The 17,191-nt window shown below is 36.2% G+C and overlaps 1 protein-coding gene and 1 long non-coding RNA gene across 2 annotated transcripts in view; both read left to right on the top strand.

Annotated features, from left to right (window-relative positions):
- Window positions 1-2,378: 2,378 nt before the first annotated feature.
- Dgo (diego) overlaps window positions 2,379-17,191 on the top strand; it is a 104,429-nt gene continuing 89,616 nt past the window's right edge. Inside the window, exon 1 of the mRNA XM_049847857.2 lies at window positions 2,379-2,575. The gene's annotated coding sequence lies outside the window, so the exon portion shown is untranslated. The remainder of the gene's footprint in view (window positions 2,576-17,191) is intronic.
- On the top strand, window positions 10,707-11,310 carry LOC135118104 (uncharacterized). Its single transcript, XR_010277362.1, has 3 exons — window positions 10,707-10,859; window positions 10,946-11,159; window positions 11,275-11,310. It is a non-coding gene; the product is annotated as an uncharacterized LOC135118104 (long non-coding RNA).

The raw sequence follows: 17,191 nt of genomic DNA, 5'->3' as shown, positions 1-17,191 counted from the left end.
AAGGCTGTGTTACCCATTTGCATTTGTAAGTAGCTAGACATAAATATCCCGGCATGTTTTTTCATGGTCCCACTACGTCTTTATTTCTGATTCGCCTCTCATTAGTTCCTTTGTGCATCAGATGGTCGGCGGCCATTTTCCAAGATGGCTTCTCTCTTATTTTGCCGCCGATACCCATGTTAATGTCGAACGCACAATATCTTGCCAATCTTACGTAGAATTCTTTTATTTATCGCCTAACTGACAAGAAACAGCGGTATCTTTTACTCACTACTGGATGAATAAGGTGTTAAGTTTTTGTGTTAATTGTAGATGAGTTATCAAAGCAAATAAACATGGACATCCTTTTTGCTTTATAAAACTTTTTGTGACAAACTTATCTAGGTATTCGTAGTGTCCCAACTCCTAATTATAAAAATATTCAAAATCTTATGCACTATCCTTCAACTCCATTTCAAGTTAGAAGTAAATCTTACAATGAAAATCTTAATTAACTCAACTAGGATCTTATTAAAATGCGACATAATCTGTGTAAGATATCGTTCACTGATAGTGGCAACCTAGCAACTTGTACCAAGATACTTTGCTCACAATAAGAGGCAAATTCACCTTAGATTCTTATCCTAAAGTCATTTTACTTACGGAGCTCCACTAGACATTCATTCTTTGCAACCTCACGCAAGTGATGACTGATCGGATTGGCGTCTCTTAGCTTGCTCCTAAAATAAAGAAACCTGTCTATCAACGTTCAAGACAGGCCCTATAATGGCCTCAAACACTAGCCATCATTTTATTTATGATCCCTTTCGATATTGTTGTAAGTAGGTAATAACTCGTCTGAGCACTTGTAAAGCCTTTATATTGTTGAGTGCTTGATTAGGCTGAATAACCTAAGTACGTGAAATGCCTAGGTATTTCTTCCGAGCATTATGCACTAGGGGAAAGTTCCTTTGTTGAAAAATGACTCTTATTTAGTTAACTTCAGAACCTACTTAGATGATTATTTAAGCTTCTGGCCAATTAAGTACCTAACTGAACATGTAGGTAATATTTTAGATCAAATTAGCCTAAATCACAGTCTACATTAAAGTCTTGTTTCTTATGTTTGTCTGTTACGTACGTACCTAATTGTAGATGAGCTATCTAGTATATCTCGTTTGTCTGTCAGCGCCCTCCCACGTATCATACCTACAGCATACCTACGCAGACACGAACTGAATTTGAAATAAATATAAACTTTCTAGAGATCAAGTCGGACATGTACAACTCTATACTAACGAGCAATTTGTTAGTTGATCTGTCACGTCAACCGAGACAACTTTGTAAAGCGTTGCGACTGTTTCTTGTACAGGCAGCTTTCTCTGAAAACATTCTGGCAAAAAAACAGAAAATCGTTCTAGAAAAATTTAAGATTTTCGGTACCTATCTATTTAGAAGAAGACTTTGCATTTAATTTAGATAAAAAAGCATTTAGGAGTAATCTAAAATTGTTACAAAGTTGTAGATTTTGTCATTGTAGATTTTTTTTATATCTACCACTACGCATATCGGCTTCATGTATTTATAAGTTATTCCTAATATTGTATTTTCTCTGTATGTGATTATAAATCGTTTCAGAAAAAAATGTCTAAAACCCCATTATAACAATTCAGCGATTAGGAAAGTGGTGATCGTAATGCCATTATTCAAAAATTCTATGACAGAAATAAAAACATCCAGCATTTGTCTGCTTAAAACAAGTCTTCAGAGCCACTTACTCAGTATAACCACAAGCTAAGAATTAATGACATCAGTTCGCTTAAACATAAGTCATAAAACTTAATGTGGACTAATTACATACCGTGTAACACCTTGCCATATTATGCATAATTTGAGAACGTTTTCACTAATTTTATGCTGGCTTTTATACTTATTTAAATGATTTTAAAATGACCGTGTTTACATGTCTTTCGATGGCGATACTCGTAGTTTTAAGCTGATATTCAAAAAAGGAGGAGAATTTCAATTCGGATAGTTTTTTATCCCTGTAAAATCGAACCTAAGCCAAAAAAAATTGTCACTCTTATACAAAAATGTGTCAAGAGAATAATGTCTCTCAGGACTCTTTATTAATTGTTATGATCTTGTAACTATGGCAACGCAAAACCTCGATCATAACATTACCAGTCATTGATCTCGTAAAATCGTCATAACACAATGAACGATAAAAACTTCACGGAAAAGCGTTTGAGAAACACGAAAAGCTGCATTTTTTTGCAGTCCCTACAAGTACTGAAGAATACATTTTCCATCCCTTTCGGTATTACGTTATTTGTGGATGTGTAAGAGAGATAGCACGTTCTACATTGCGAAGCCTGGCGGTTGTATTCCCGCGGTGTTCGCCGGAGACGCACGAATGCGCACGATCTATACATTTTAAAATAATCGTTTTATTTTTTAACCGATTTTGGAAAATGTCACTTATAGTGTAGCATTGGTTGAAAAAGTGACTGTGTTTGTGACAGTGAGGTGTGATGGTGTGAATGGTCGAAAAGTGGTACTTTATAGTGGCCGGATACCAAGTTTTAATGCTGGGGTAAGTTTCAGGTTTTTTTTTTACTTGCCGATATTTCTAGACAGGTTGACAGGTCTAAAATATGCACCTGTGCCTTTTTAATGGAAAATGTTTGTTGATCATTTAATAAATTATATAGTTTACTGCAAATAAAAGTCTATCTGAATAAACTTCGCTATATTAATCAATTTATTAAAGAAAAACTATGTATTAAATACTGAAAAGTTGGCAAAGTTTACGTAACGTAAGTTATTTCGTAGCTTTCAAAGTACATTACATGCTCATTTGTTTTCAGAGTTTCTAATAGGCAATTAACTTATTTACATACTTTGCCGCATCATATGATGCTTTTAACTTAACCGAGAGAGAGCCAATGCGAGTAAACCATTTTATTTTTCTTTAGAATGAAAAAAACGTGTTAAAAAATCGCATTTAATTTGATAGCCTACTTGACATTTAAAACTAAATTGGCAATACCAGAAACTGTCAATAAAATTTAAAAAAAGAAACGGGGGAAAGCTCATAAAGCCCAGGGCAGATCGATACACTGGTAATGTCACGAAGGTCTATGTAGGGCGCCAGTCGATCACGACGGTGGGTTTATGGCTTTATTTGCACTTGGAATATGAGCTTGTTCCTCAAAATGGCATCTTAAGGTCAGGCTCGTGATGTGTCAACTGGTTTTTATTGTTGGCTGTCGTGTTTTGGTTGTTAAAACTAGGGATTTTGAACTGGTGGGTCGTAAAAATGTACGGTACAGTTAAGGTATCTATTGTTGATGTGGTATACCTACCTTTGTAGTACCTATGTGGTATGCCAATGTACTACAAATCTAACTGCTATATCTAGAGCATTTCTCAGGAGGTAACTACTTATACAGAGTAGAAGGTGAAGACAATGTCTGAAAGGAGCATAAATTAGCATCATTGACTTTGAGTTTATAAATCTGAATACATTATAGCACCTACTTGGCAATCTTTCTGAACTAGATGAGCTTTTCTATATTTCCTAGAAGTATTTTTACTCTCTGTTAGTCCGGCTTTCCCTTAAACAGATCATCAACACTATGAATAACATTAGCCATTCTAATAGGCGGCTACTTCATGCAGTCATTTTCACAATGAGTGCGGACGTGGCAACAGCGGCCAATTTGCCGGCAATCAGTCGAGTGCCGCCTGGAGGCGACCTAGTCTATGTAGGTAGATATATTGTGAGAATACAGAGATTAGTTTCTAATGTTGCTTGTAAATGTGGTGAAAGATGCCGCTAAGCTGGTTTTGTTAGGGAGATCAAAGTGAAGAAAATATGATGATGCCAAAGGCTTAATAATGGCGACTGTTCGGTTTGAATCGGTAACTTTTTAAAACGAAGTTGCCTTTTTCAGAGGTTTTCAGTACTTAATTAATTTAAACGTGAAATCAAAGTTAACTTTTTCCTTGAAAACCATTTGTAACAATATTTACCAACGTCCCTGGTAGGAATTAACAGTTAGGTACACACTGTTTATTTTAAAGTCCAAATCACGTATTTGCTATCTAATATTAGTTGCTGTATCTAAGGCTCTACAGTCTACACGGACCTATAAAACCCGTAGATATCGGCCAAAAAAGTCGCTGTAGCAATACAAAAGGCAATTGTTATACAATTTGCAAGCAATTTATTAGTTTTTCAAGCGTGCACTGGTCACATCCGTATCCGTATTATAATGATAGAGGATGGATAGCTCTTGTTATTTTTTAATTGTCAGTTTGTTTTTTCTTAAAAAAAAACATTCTAATAATTACTGCCTATATTACAGCTGCTTGCTTGACTTGTTATTGCGGGTTTCCGAGGAATTGTAATTAGAGGTACTTAATAATTTTATTTTCCACGCAATTTTATGGTTTACTAGCTTTTGCCCGCGACTTCGTTCGCGTGGAATAGTGACTACCGGCAGATTTTTGGTTTGACCAATAGATGGCGCTATATGTCCGGAATAAATTTTATTTTTTATTTTCATATTTTTTGTAATAAAACTATCCTATGTCCTTTCTCAAGTTCCAAACTATGTCTGTGCCAAATTTCACACAAATCGCTTCAATAGTTTAGGCGTGAAGAAAAGACAGACAGACAGATAGACAGACAGACAGACAGACAGACAGAGTTACTTTCACATTTATAATATTAGTTAGGATTCCGCTAAAATAAACAGCATTTATTAAATGGAATTATTTTATTATTTTCTTAGCTCTATGGCGAGCTAAACACTAGAGATGTGCTGTCATCGACATCGTTAATCAGTATTATTGAGACTCGCATAGAGGTGGGCTTTTGTATCGATATATTTGGCTTAGCTCAGGATTGCTATATTTTATACTTGACGCGAGATTTATTTTATTTGTTTTTAATAAGTTGATTATTTATGATTAGGTATAAATTGGCAATTTATTATGCTAGATAATAATTTGTCAATTATGGAAAGTGTGTGATCAAAGTCAAAGCGATGTCCCGTCATTTTTAGAACGCTAAACATTCGAATATGATTGTTACAATATGATTACTCATATTTCGCCCATAGAAAGCTAGGCAAAAACCCCCTACGATTATCATAAAACTTTTTATAATATAGGGCACATAAAAATTACCTACTATTATTCAGCCGCATACCCACCTAAAATTATAATAAATATTCTCATAAACGTAATGGCTAGCCTGCAGGTTACAAACAAAACGAGTGCGTGACACCGGACCATGTTCCAATGAGATGCAGTGAGTGAGCCCGCGGCGGGAATTAGACGGATGCTGTGATACATCTCTTGTTTAGTACTAGAGTGCACTTGTGTCAGCTGCAGGGCTGGGAGAGGTTGCCTACAGTTTAGGAGTTGATGTAGAGGGTGTTTGTTTCAGGAATGTTGTTGTTGCTAATAGGTCTGTTGAATTATGTCTGCGTGAAAAAAATATACGAAGATAATGGTCATGTTAGAATTGGTTGTTAGAAGAAGTTTTAAGTGGATGTTTAGGAAATCTCTGTGATGCTTAATTTACTTCTGTTTTCGTGTCATAAGAAGGGTGCCACTGCGATGGTCTAATAAATCTCTTCCTCGTACGTTTTTCCGGGGTTTACATGCCTGAAATAGATTTTCAACCTTATCACAATAGTGAAAGATTAATGTTCGATTGGTGAAATTTTACAGTTTCGGTTAGGTTGGCCTGCTGGCTTCTACCTACATGGCTAAGAAGTTCGGAGCTATTTGCCAATCATTTGGTAGGGCCAATAAATAAATCAATAAATACAAAGTAATATTACAAATGTAAAAATGTAAAGTTGCTTATGTATGACAAAAGGTAGTTTATCAAATTAATCAAACAATGCGTTTTTATTTATATTATGTTTCATTGTAGGTATTCTAGATGTCATTGTTATGGAGGACGATCAATAATATTTGCTGTAACTACTAATCAATAGTTGACGGGATCTAGCTTTACGTCATTGGAAATATCGTGACCTCATTGATAACACAGGAAATATACATTTGAAGAAAGTAAATTGCAGAAAAATAAAAGCATGTACCTATGTACTGTAACCTCCACCCGTTTGATTCCCACCTACGAGGTGATAGAAATAAAAAAACGGGTGTGTACCTTTAAAAACAATGTATAATGTATAAAAAACCACAGCCGGAGGCACACAAAGATTTGATTTGTGGGTCGTGAGTATAACTTTGTCTGAAGTCACTTCTGCAGGGATAGGTACTCCCCTGTAGTGGCGGCGAAATCACGCTGCTGGCCGGAGATGGAAGTAGGCCGAGATGTACTGCGGTGCTGTACGGTGACGTCACAGGGATGGAGACTTGCCGAGTTACACATTCAATATATGGATATTCTGGATCAGCGGGATAGGTTACAGGTTTTTGTAGGTTCTTTTAGTGAATGTAGTGATGCTCATGAGAGGGCTCTGAGTCGCATTACTGAACTGGAGACAAGCCTAAATGATGCTCACAAGTCGTTGACATGCTTCAAGCAAATTCAAGAACAACAAGAAAGTGACGACACTCATCGCCTTTTTAATGAGCTTGTTGCATCAAATTCACTAAATATGAGTCACAAAAAAATAAAAAAATACATTAGAATAAACAAATTGATTCAAAAAATTAAGAGAGTGTGTCACAAACAAAAATCTTCATATAAATTAAATAATTTACTTAAAAGTAAGGTTAATTTAAAACAACAGTTAAATTTGTGCACTAATCAACTTTTACAAAGTAGGCTAATGTATGACCAAGATACACAGGTTCTGCAACAGGAGATGCTTGATCTGCAGCGTGAGTTAACAAAAATTACACACAATTATGAGGCAGCCAAATATCAAATTAAGGCACATATTCTGGCTACCGATGAGCTGCTCCAGTTAGGTAGTGAAAATATGGACCGTCTTGATTCTCTTAAAAACAAATATAACAACTGTACTTGTTCTCAACCAACAGTACAAGCTGACCTACAGTTAACACCGCCTAGTACTATGCAGTCAGCTGTGAACAGTGACACAACACCACCTCATGTTGCTGTTCAGTGCAATATTCCACCATCAAGCATTTCACATAAACATAGTTCAGGAAATCAAAACTCATCACAAATATTTTCTGATAGATTTGGTCTAGGTTTTGGTAAATTAGTCTCTCAATACTGTAAAAGTAATATAATAAACAATTGTTCACCCGGTGCCAGCTACAATGAGATTATAGAAAGAATTAAATTGACTAATCTTAATACCACTTCAACTGCCATTATGCTATTTGGAGATAGTCTAGCAGTCAAAAAACAAAATATAATAGATTGTGTTGAATTAATGATAAAATTAAATAATGAAACAAATTGCAAGTTTATCATCTGTGCCTTACCATATTCAAAAAATTTTACTGAAGAACAAAATCAGTACATATTTAATTTAAATCTATTAATGTACAATACAACTAGGCATTACAATAATAGAATAATGTACTTTGATACAAATAAATTTATAAATAATTTTGTAATGACAAATGATACAATGTATCTAAGTTTTATTATAAAGACAAATTGCTATATTGATAGCAAATAATATACAAATTGACCCGGGTTCTACTACGGTAACCTCTTCTTTTAGTAGCATTAGTACTTCTACTAATACAACTATTGATACACCTGATAGTTTAAACTACATGGTGCGACAAAGGGTGGGCCACATCAACTGAATGTTATACACCAAAACATTCAGGGCCTTTCCGGCAAGGATCTAGAATTAAGTTTATTCATTGAGCATTATATGGTACAAGTAATGTGCATAACTGAGCACTGGCACAGAAATTCTGAAATAATATTCCTTAATAATAGTAATTACACAGTACAAAGTGCGTTTGTTAGAAAGGAAGCCATCCATGGTGGCTCTCTTATAATTGTGTCTAATAATATAAAGTGTAAAGAACGTTCGGATATAGTTAAATTATCAGTGGAGCGCAACATAGAACTGTCATGTGTTGAACTGGAGCGGTTTGTTATAATTTGCGTGTACAGGCCTCCTTCAGGGGATTTTAACATCTTTGAATCGGTAATGGAAAATTCCCTTTCTAAACTAAGTTCAAGTAGTAAATCACTTTTAGTTTGCGGTGATTTCAATGTTAATATTTTAGAATCTTCTCCCTTAACTATAAGGTTGCTTAACTTATTTAAATCATTCAACTTGTTTAATTTATTTCTAGAACCAACAAGAATTACGGCAACCTCGTCGACCTGTTTAGATAATATATTTAGTAATTGTACCGCCACGGAGACTCTGATTACCAATGGCCTTTCTTCCGATCACTGTGGTCAACTGGCACGGTTTCCTGATAGACAGCATAAAATCAAACGGGAAATAACATGTCGCCCCTTAACAACCAGTCGTTTTAATACTTTCAAAAATAATATAATTGCAAAACTAGACTATGAGATACTAGATAATGACAATCCCCATTTAATGTACGGAGCTCTGTTCGATATCATTAAATATGAATTTAATTCTAGTTTTAAAACCAAAACTTTCGTAATAAAAGAAACGGCTAATTTCAATGAGTGGGCAACCCCCGGCATTTACAAGAGTAGAGCTAAGTTGTATGAGCTGTATGGAATGAAAAATTATAAATTTGATGATAATTTTATTACATTTGTTAGAAATTATTCCAAATTGTTTAAGAAAGTCTGTCATGCGGCAAAATCAATGTATTTTAGTAATAAAATTAAGAACAGTAATAGTGTAATTAAAGCTACGTGGAATATTATTAATAGTGAGACTGGAAAAAATAAACAGCGTGATACTCGATACAAAATCGTTAATGAGAATCAAGTTTATGAGAAAGATTCGGATGTAGCTAGAGAATTTAATACCTTCTTTTCTAATATTCCAATAAAGACCACTAGCGACTTAGACTCCTCTACCACCAACGCAGAAAAACTTTTACGAAGTAGTGTTAGCCAATGTGAAGCCACATTTACTTTTAGTTATATTACACCTCATGATATAGTTAGAACCTTCAAGTCATTAAATTCAAAAACAGGTGACTTGTGGGGTATCTCTGTAAAAGTTATAGACTGTATTATTGACGATATTGCACCCTATTTGGCTAGTATATTTAATGAGTGTATTGACTCAGGTACCTTTCCCGAACTTATGAAATACAGTAAGATTATACCACTCTTTAAATCAGGGAGCAAGAATGACCTAGGCAACTTTAGGCCGATTTCAATTTTACCCGCGTTAAGCAAAATTTATGAAAAATTATTTTAAATCAGCTACTGCGCCATTTCAATTTACATAATATTTTACATGCCGAACAATATGGTTTCACTAAGGGTCGCTCAACAACGGATGCCGGAGTTGCTCTACTGAAGCACATTTATACCGCGTGGGAGAAGTCGCAGAATGCAATTGGGGTGTTTTGTGATCTTTCCAAGGCGTTTGACTGCGTCCAACATGAAACGCTTACCCAGAAGCTTAAGTATTATGGTATTAGAGATAGCGCACTTAGTGTTATTAGCTCATATTTAAGCGGCAGAATGCAATGTGTTGACGTTAATGGTGTCAAATCTTCCAATCTACCCGTTCGTTTGGGCGTACCGCAAGGCTCGATTCTAGGGCCTTTTTTATTTCTTGTATACATTAATGACTTGCCATATTATTTAAAATCATTGTGTGATGTAGTATTGTTTGCTGATGACACGTCTCTAATTTTTAAAGTTGATAGGAATAGAGTAGATTTTGATGACGTGAATTCGTGTCTGTCATTAGTAACGCACTGGTTCACAGCCAATAATTTGGTTTTGAATGCGAAGAAAACCAAATGTATTAAAGGACATTGCCACCCGTTGGGCCCCTTATTTGTGATAGAGTGTCAAGAATATTTTATTATTAAAAATCAAGTCCTAATTTTATAAAACTAACTATTTTTTTTCAGAATTTCTTGTACCCTAGCATTGAAAAACATAATTAATATTTATTTTATTGAATCTAAGCTAGTTCCGCCATTAAAACTTAACCTGAATGTTGCCAGGTAGACGACAGACTATCTCATTTAAATGAACGAGGTGATCGATTGAAAATATCGATGTAATATATAGCATTTTTCTCTTATATCAAAATGTACAAGTATATATATTAAGTATGCACTCGTAAATAGTAAACAAGAAAAGAAGAAAGAAAAGCTGTTTATAACTGTTGAACAAACAATAAAATATCAACACTAACAAAAGTCACCACTAAACTATATCTATAAAACGGTTACACCTAACACCATACATGGAATACAACAATAACACAATAATTAGTAAATGATATTATTTATAACAAATCGATTTAGGAAATCGATTAACAAAATATTTAACATGGTAACATCTACTCGGAACGCGAGTCTATCTGTCAAATCAATACGTCATTCAAATTGTTTTCGTGCCGGTTGTTATGTTATGCGTAGAGTTGAATTTATTTCTCCGTATTTGCTTCTGATCGTTACAATTTGCGTAAAAACTGTCGAGCTGATCGTTTTCGTGCCTCCAGTGGTTTTTTTTTAGATAATGGACTCTTTTCTTAATGATAAGTGAGCACATTGACTCGTGAGCATTGGACTCTTGTTTTTAGTGATATTGTTGTTTTACTCGGAAAATGTCTGCACCTGGTAGAAGTCGAGTAAACTACTCTTTGTCTCGCCGGTGTGTTAATTGCTCTTTACGTATAGCGCCTAATCTGCGTAGACGTTAAATTGAAGAAATAGATGAACCAATGCTTATCCTTCTAAGATCCTGGGTAACACCTACATTGGTAAGTTTGTTTTATTATGTTTGTGGATTTCCCACGTCTCTAAACTGTCTAAACTACCTTACATTTTATTTTGTCATTTTTTCCAGATATCTTCTGATGATATCCTGTGTGTGAAATGTTTTGTATTATTACAAAACCAGACAGCATCTAACTCAAATCTGTCACTTGTATCCCCTGCTCGTGGACACCTAAACATATGCTACGCATGTGGCTTGTCAATAGCAAGTCGCAGAACTCATAGAGTCAGTCAAGATAGTTCCTCAAAGGAATGTTATACTAAGATGGACACCAGCACATCACGTAAGTGTTTATTCTTATTTATTTAAACTTAATGTATGAATGCATATGTATGTGTGTTGAACTAATTAAATATTAATGAATATCAAGTATCTAAATATAATATTTTTGTTATTAGGTGTTGCATTTGGAACAAGTTTGTGTTCCTTGTTGGTGGCTGCATCAAGACAAGTCCGAGGCAACCCGTTGCTGGCAGTAGCCAACACACTGTGGAGTCTGCACCGAGACTGGTATCATGGATGGAAACATAATTACAGATATGATGATTCCTGTACCACCACCACTGCCACCGCTTTAATGATATAAGCGCTCCAGCACAATTTCTAGACAACATATTCCTTGAAGAATAAATGTCTATTATTTTAATTGGTTGTGTTTTTTCTTATTAAACATCTGTATAGCATTTACTATATTTTAAACTCCTTTATAATTAAGCACTTTCTAAAATAAACTACAGCTAATCATAGATGGCACAGCGATCTTACTAAGTAGCAGGGCAGTGATTTTACGATGTCGCTTGCAGGAGATGCTGTCATATATGTCATACATACTCGTATATACTAGGTACCTACCAGTTTGCCAACAATCTTGGGGTCGGCTTTTAGTCTAACCGATGCCGCTGAATACAGTATTGCTCAAAGAGTGATTGCCCATCTGACCTCCACACCCGATACACTGGGTTATAACATGTTACCTCTTGGTAAGTGGTTGTCACACTTGCTGGATTCTAGCTACTCATAACAAGTATAAATAATGCACCCAGAATCAGCAGTTTAAATGTAAGTACTAGCAGCCACCCAGCTGAAGTTTGTAATGGATGGTCACCCAAGTGCAATCTGACCAAGTAGCTTAACTTAAGATATCTCCTTGTGGTTGTTGTAACGTAGCCACATGCTCCTCCAACCAATTTAGCCCTATAGTCTGTTTTTTAATCTCGTAGACTAAATTGACACTTGCAAAATGTCAAACTTTCTAATAATTTTGCTAGCTCTGTGGTGCAGTGTTGTACTTACGATACCGGTTCGTTGAATCGTAACTTTTTACAATAAGTCATCCTGAAATAATGGGCTTATCCTTGATGATTACGCATGGCTTTGCGTGGTCAGATATCCCTGGCAGTTTGTAGCACGTCGTACAGCCATGTGTACGTACGTGAATTTTAAATATAAAACTTTGAATGAATATTAAATACTCTATTATAGATAAAAAGTTACGATTCAACGAACCGGTATCGTAAGTACAACACTGCACCACAGAGCTAGCAAAATTATTAGAAAGTTTGACATTTTGCAAGTGTCAATTTAGTCTACGAGATTAAAAAACAGACTATAAGTATATTTATTTCTACTGGTGCCAGCAAAACCTACTTCCGCTGACTGCAAGATAAACAGTTTAACATATTATTTAGCAAGAAAAGATGATATCTGATGTTTTTATTTCATTTGGGAATCAATATTAATACTAAAAATATTTTATTGTTTTAACGCAAATTGTTTTTGAAAAAATATTGTCTAATAACCTCAATTTCTTCATCAGAAAAAATTCAATAATTCTCGGAAACTAGGGTGAAAAATTATAAATTGTTTTCAGGGTCTGAAAAGGTAATTGTCGTTCTTCAAAATAAAGTTAAAACCACCATGGCACGCAATTTTTTTCTGGGGGCCCAAATCTCCTAACAAAACGGGCATTCTCCTTTGCTTTGCCAAACGTAAAAAATCTCGGCCCCAGTGTAATTTTAAACAATGACGAAATTGAAACGGTCCAAGCTACCACTTTTCTAGGAATAACTGTAGACTCCAAAATTCAATGGGGTGAGCATATAACTGGCCTCACGAATAGACTAAGCTCTGCTGCGTACGCTGTCAGAAAGGTAAGAGCTCTCACCGATGTAGCCACGGCGCGTTTAGTGTACTTCAGTTATTTCCACAGTGTTATGTGCTACGGAATTCTTATGTGGGGCAATGCTGCCGACATAGAAAATGTCTTCGTGTTACAGAAGCGCGCTGTCCGTGCTATATACCGACTAGGTACTAGAGTCTCCTTAAGGGAAAGGTTTAAGGATATTGGTGTTCTCACTGTGGCGTCTCAATATATTTATGCCAATATAATATATGTAAGGCAAAACATAGAGTTATTTAGTAAAAATAGTGACGTGCACAATTTCAACACCAGAAATAAACATAAATTAACCGCATCCAACTATCGATTGCATAAAGTGCACGGTTCGTTTGTGGGCCTTTGTATACGCATTTATAATAGAATCCCAGTTCATTTGCTAGAACTAACGGACAGTTCTTTTAAAATCAAAATTAAGGATATTCTGATTAAAAAGGCTTATTATAACATTAATGATTATTTCACAGATACGCGCAGATGGCAGCTCTGAAGTGGACAACAAGTGTTTTTTATATATATTTTTTTGTGACTATAATTTGAAAACATGTTGAATTATATAATTGTAATTTAATTATATTTAATTGTAATAGACAGCTGTGTTGCTGGGAAGTTTGTTCTTCACCACTTCTTCTTCCCAGCCATAACACTAGGAAGTGGTGAAAGGGGGGCGTTTTGGGGGTGCTGTCCTTATGTATTACTTGACGTGAAAAAGTGCTAGAAACTAGCCTATTTTCAATAAACGTTTTTGACTTTGACTTTGACTTTGACGGTGCTGACGTGCACGCGGTGCTGCACGAAGCTGTCGCGTCGGCGAGACCTCGGCTCGTAACAACCCGAACACGAGGCTGCTGCTGCTGGCGTCTTATAATCGGGTGGAAAAACCTGGAATCACCGTTCGAGCTAATCAGAACTCGGCCTAATAACTTCCGTGCTGGAGCACCACCGACGACAATTAGGATGAGTTACCTATCTAAATGTAGTAGCATTGACGTGGCGGTACTACAGAACGGAGTTTACAAAACAAAAAGAAAAGAAAATAGATTAAACAGAATTAACCGTTGAGTTGATTAACAGTTAAAAAAAAGAAAAGAAAATATAATTAAACAGAATTAACAGTTATGGCAGTTACAAAAGTAAAAAAATTATTTAAAATATTAATTTGGAAAAAATTATTAACACTTGAAGGTACTTCGAATTTAGAATGACGCAACATTTTTTGTAATTTGCTAATGCTTTTCTTAACTATTGCCAGCTATAACTTGTAGATTAAGCCATCTAAAACTAGCAATACGGCAAGAATAAGCACAGCGGTACACAGAAATACAAATTGAAATATGAAAAGCTGCAAATAAAGACAAAGTGAAGCACAAAGCTGGAAATAACTGCATGAATGATATGAATTCGTGTGCTATTCAAAACTTACCCTAATTCGGGATTTCCACACAACAAATATACTGAATCACTTGATTTAATAAAATTAATTTTCAAAATTAAACGGCCGTGTCTGCTAGGGCGCTTGCCACGACGGAATTTGGTAGGAGGTCAACGCACACACCAGTCTAGAAGCGACCAGCGAGCGAATGTCAATCCGGCGCTGCGCTCACGCCCGCGGCTGCATCGATCAAAACCCTTCGTTCCGTTCATTCCGCGCGTTCCTAACCCGCGCACAAACAAAGACTAGCATTTACAAATCATGTAACGTTCCGTTACATTACCCCCGGTCCCTCATAAGGATTTTATTTTAAAAATAAAATCCGCATGACAAACTCGTTACAATATCCTTTTATTCATACTTTCATTTCAATCATGCCTCATCTCTCAAAACCAATCATACCAGACATCACACGATATTATAATCATGCGACGTGTCCTACCATACCAAAAAAATCAAGCGACTATTAGTCGTCACTAACTTTGGTAACAGATCTTAAAAGTTTAATAGTGAAAGGGGAAACGTAACAAAGATCGTGTTTATTTTAAGGTAGAAATTTTCAAGTCCTTAATATGCCAAGACCCTAAATTTTTACCGGACATGTCTTCCAAGACATATACAAGTGGTGACAGCTTTTGAATGACCCGGCATTTAATGTATTTGGGAGCCAACTTCTTACTAAAGTGCTTATCCTTATCGCTCAGAACGTAAGCACGTTTATACACTATATCACCAATATTGAATTCAAAAGATTTACGTCTTAAATTATAATACGACGTATTTTTTGCATGAGCGTGATACAAGGATTTTTGGACTTGATCAAAGATAGAACTTAGGCATCCAAGGTTCTCCGCATATACATCGCGAGGAAGAAATAGAACCTCATCACCCAAGTCCGTATCTGTATAATGCGAACCACATAATACTATTTCTCGTCCAAAAACTAGAAATGAAGGTGTAAATCCGGTGGCTTCGTTGACCGAATTATTTATTGCAAATTGAACTTTTGGAATAAACAAGTCCCATGTTCGATGATCACCATCCACGAAAGTTGAAATGCAAGTAATTATTGTTTTATTATACCGCTCAACAGTGTTAACTTGGGGGGTATACTTGGGTGTAAGAAAAACGTTCGGTATTTTATATTCCCTAAACAGATCTTGAGTATGACCGCTAATAAATTGGGTACCATTATCCATGAAAATACTTTGAGGAACACCATGAACAAGGAATATGTGTTCTTCCATAATTTTAACTATGATTTGAGAAGTGGCTTTTTTAATTGGGAAGATGTGACAATATTTTGAAAAGCAACAAGTCACCACTAGTATGTAGCTATTTTGTTTCCGTGTGGTAGGAAGAGGTCCCATTAAGTCAACCGAAATCATTTGGTAAGGGCGAGAACATTGCTTTGGGCGTCCCATCTCACCAAGAGTAGCATGGTTCTGAGCTTTATATTGTAAACAAGTGCTACAAGAACCAACGTATTTTGCTACATCTCGATGCATACCCGGCCAGTAATATCTGAGAGCAACGCGCTTGTAGGTTTTAAAAATGCCCAAATGACCTGCAGTTGGTTCGTCGTGATTATCCGCGATAGCCTTCTCCCTGAGCTCAGATGGAACGACTTCCTTCCAAGAAAATTCATTAGTAAGCAAGCACTTATTCTTACTAAGACGGAAGAGAGTGCCGTTCTTAATTTGGAAATTGGGAAAATTTTCAGGTTTTGTGACACAGTTATTATAAATGTTGGTATACCAAGCATCACTAGAAGTCGCGAATGAATTAGCAGTAACCACTGAAGAAACAGGAACAGCTCTAGACAACGCATCCGGGATGATGTTGTCGACACCTCGACGGTGCTTTATATCAAAATTAAATGAAGACAAACGCACCCCCAACGTGCGAGCCTTCCCGTAGGGTTATTTAATGAAAGGAACCACTTTAACGCACTATGGTCTGTGTACACAGTGAAAACCTTCCCATTCTCCAAATAACATCGCCAATGCTCTAATGCCACGAGAACTGCCAGCGTCTCCCGCTCCGTTATGCTGTAGTTCTTTTCTGCCGCCGTGAGTGATTTGCTCATGTAAGCTATGGGGTGCTCTTTCCCGTTAATAGATTGCGTGAGCATACCGCCTATCCCATAGTTACTTGCATCCGTATGCACCTCAAAAGGAAGATTGTAATCGGGGCAGGAAAGAACGGGCGCAGAAACTAAGCATTCTTTCAGTTTTTTAAATGCGATTTCTGCCTCATCAGTCCACTTGAACGGTGGAGTGTTCTTTTTGTTGGAAGTCAACTTGTTGAGTGGCCCTGCAATTGTACTAAAGTTGGGAACGAACCTACGATACCAAGTAGCTGTGCCTAGAAATCGCTTTAGCTCCTTGCGATTACTAGGAGTTGGGTAATTGAGAATGGCTTCGACCTTTTCTGGATCGGTTCGCAGCCCATTCGCATCAACTACGTAACCTAAATACTTAAGTTGACTTCGAAAAAACTCACACTTACTCAAGTTAACGGTGAGGCCTGCTTTACGTAATTTATCCAAAACGCGAAGTAGAAGGGAAACATGCTCCTCAAAGCTGTTACTAACAATAATTATATCATCTAGATAAGCAAATATTCGATGATCTATGTTACCTAGTAGCTTATCCACAAGACGCTGCTGTGTAGCGGGAGCATTTGTCAACCCAAAGGCCGTCGT

This window comes from Helicoverpa armigera, chromosome 18 (assembly GCF_030705265.1).
Source record: "Helicoverpa armigera isolate CAAS_96S chromosome 18, ASM3070526v1, whole genome shotgun sequence".
Classification (NCBI taxonomy): domain Eukaryota; kingdom Metazoa; phylum Arthropoda; class Insecta; order Lepidoptera; family Noctuidae; genus Helicoverpa; species Helicoverpa armigera.
Note: the sequence above shows the minus strand (reverse complement) of the source record. Positions and strands in the feature narration are given on the sequence as shown.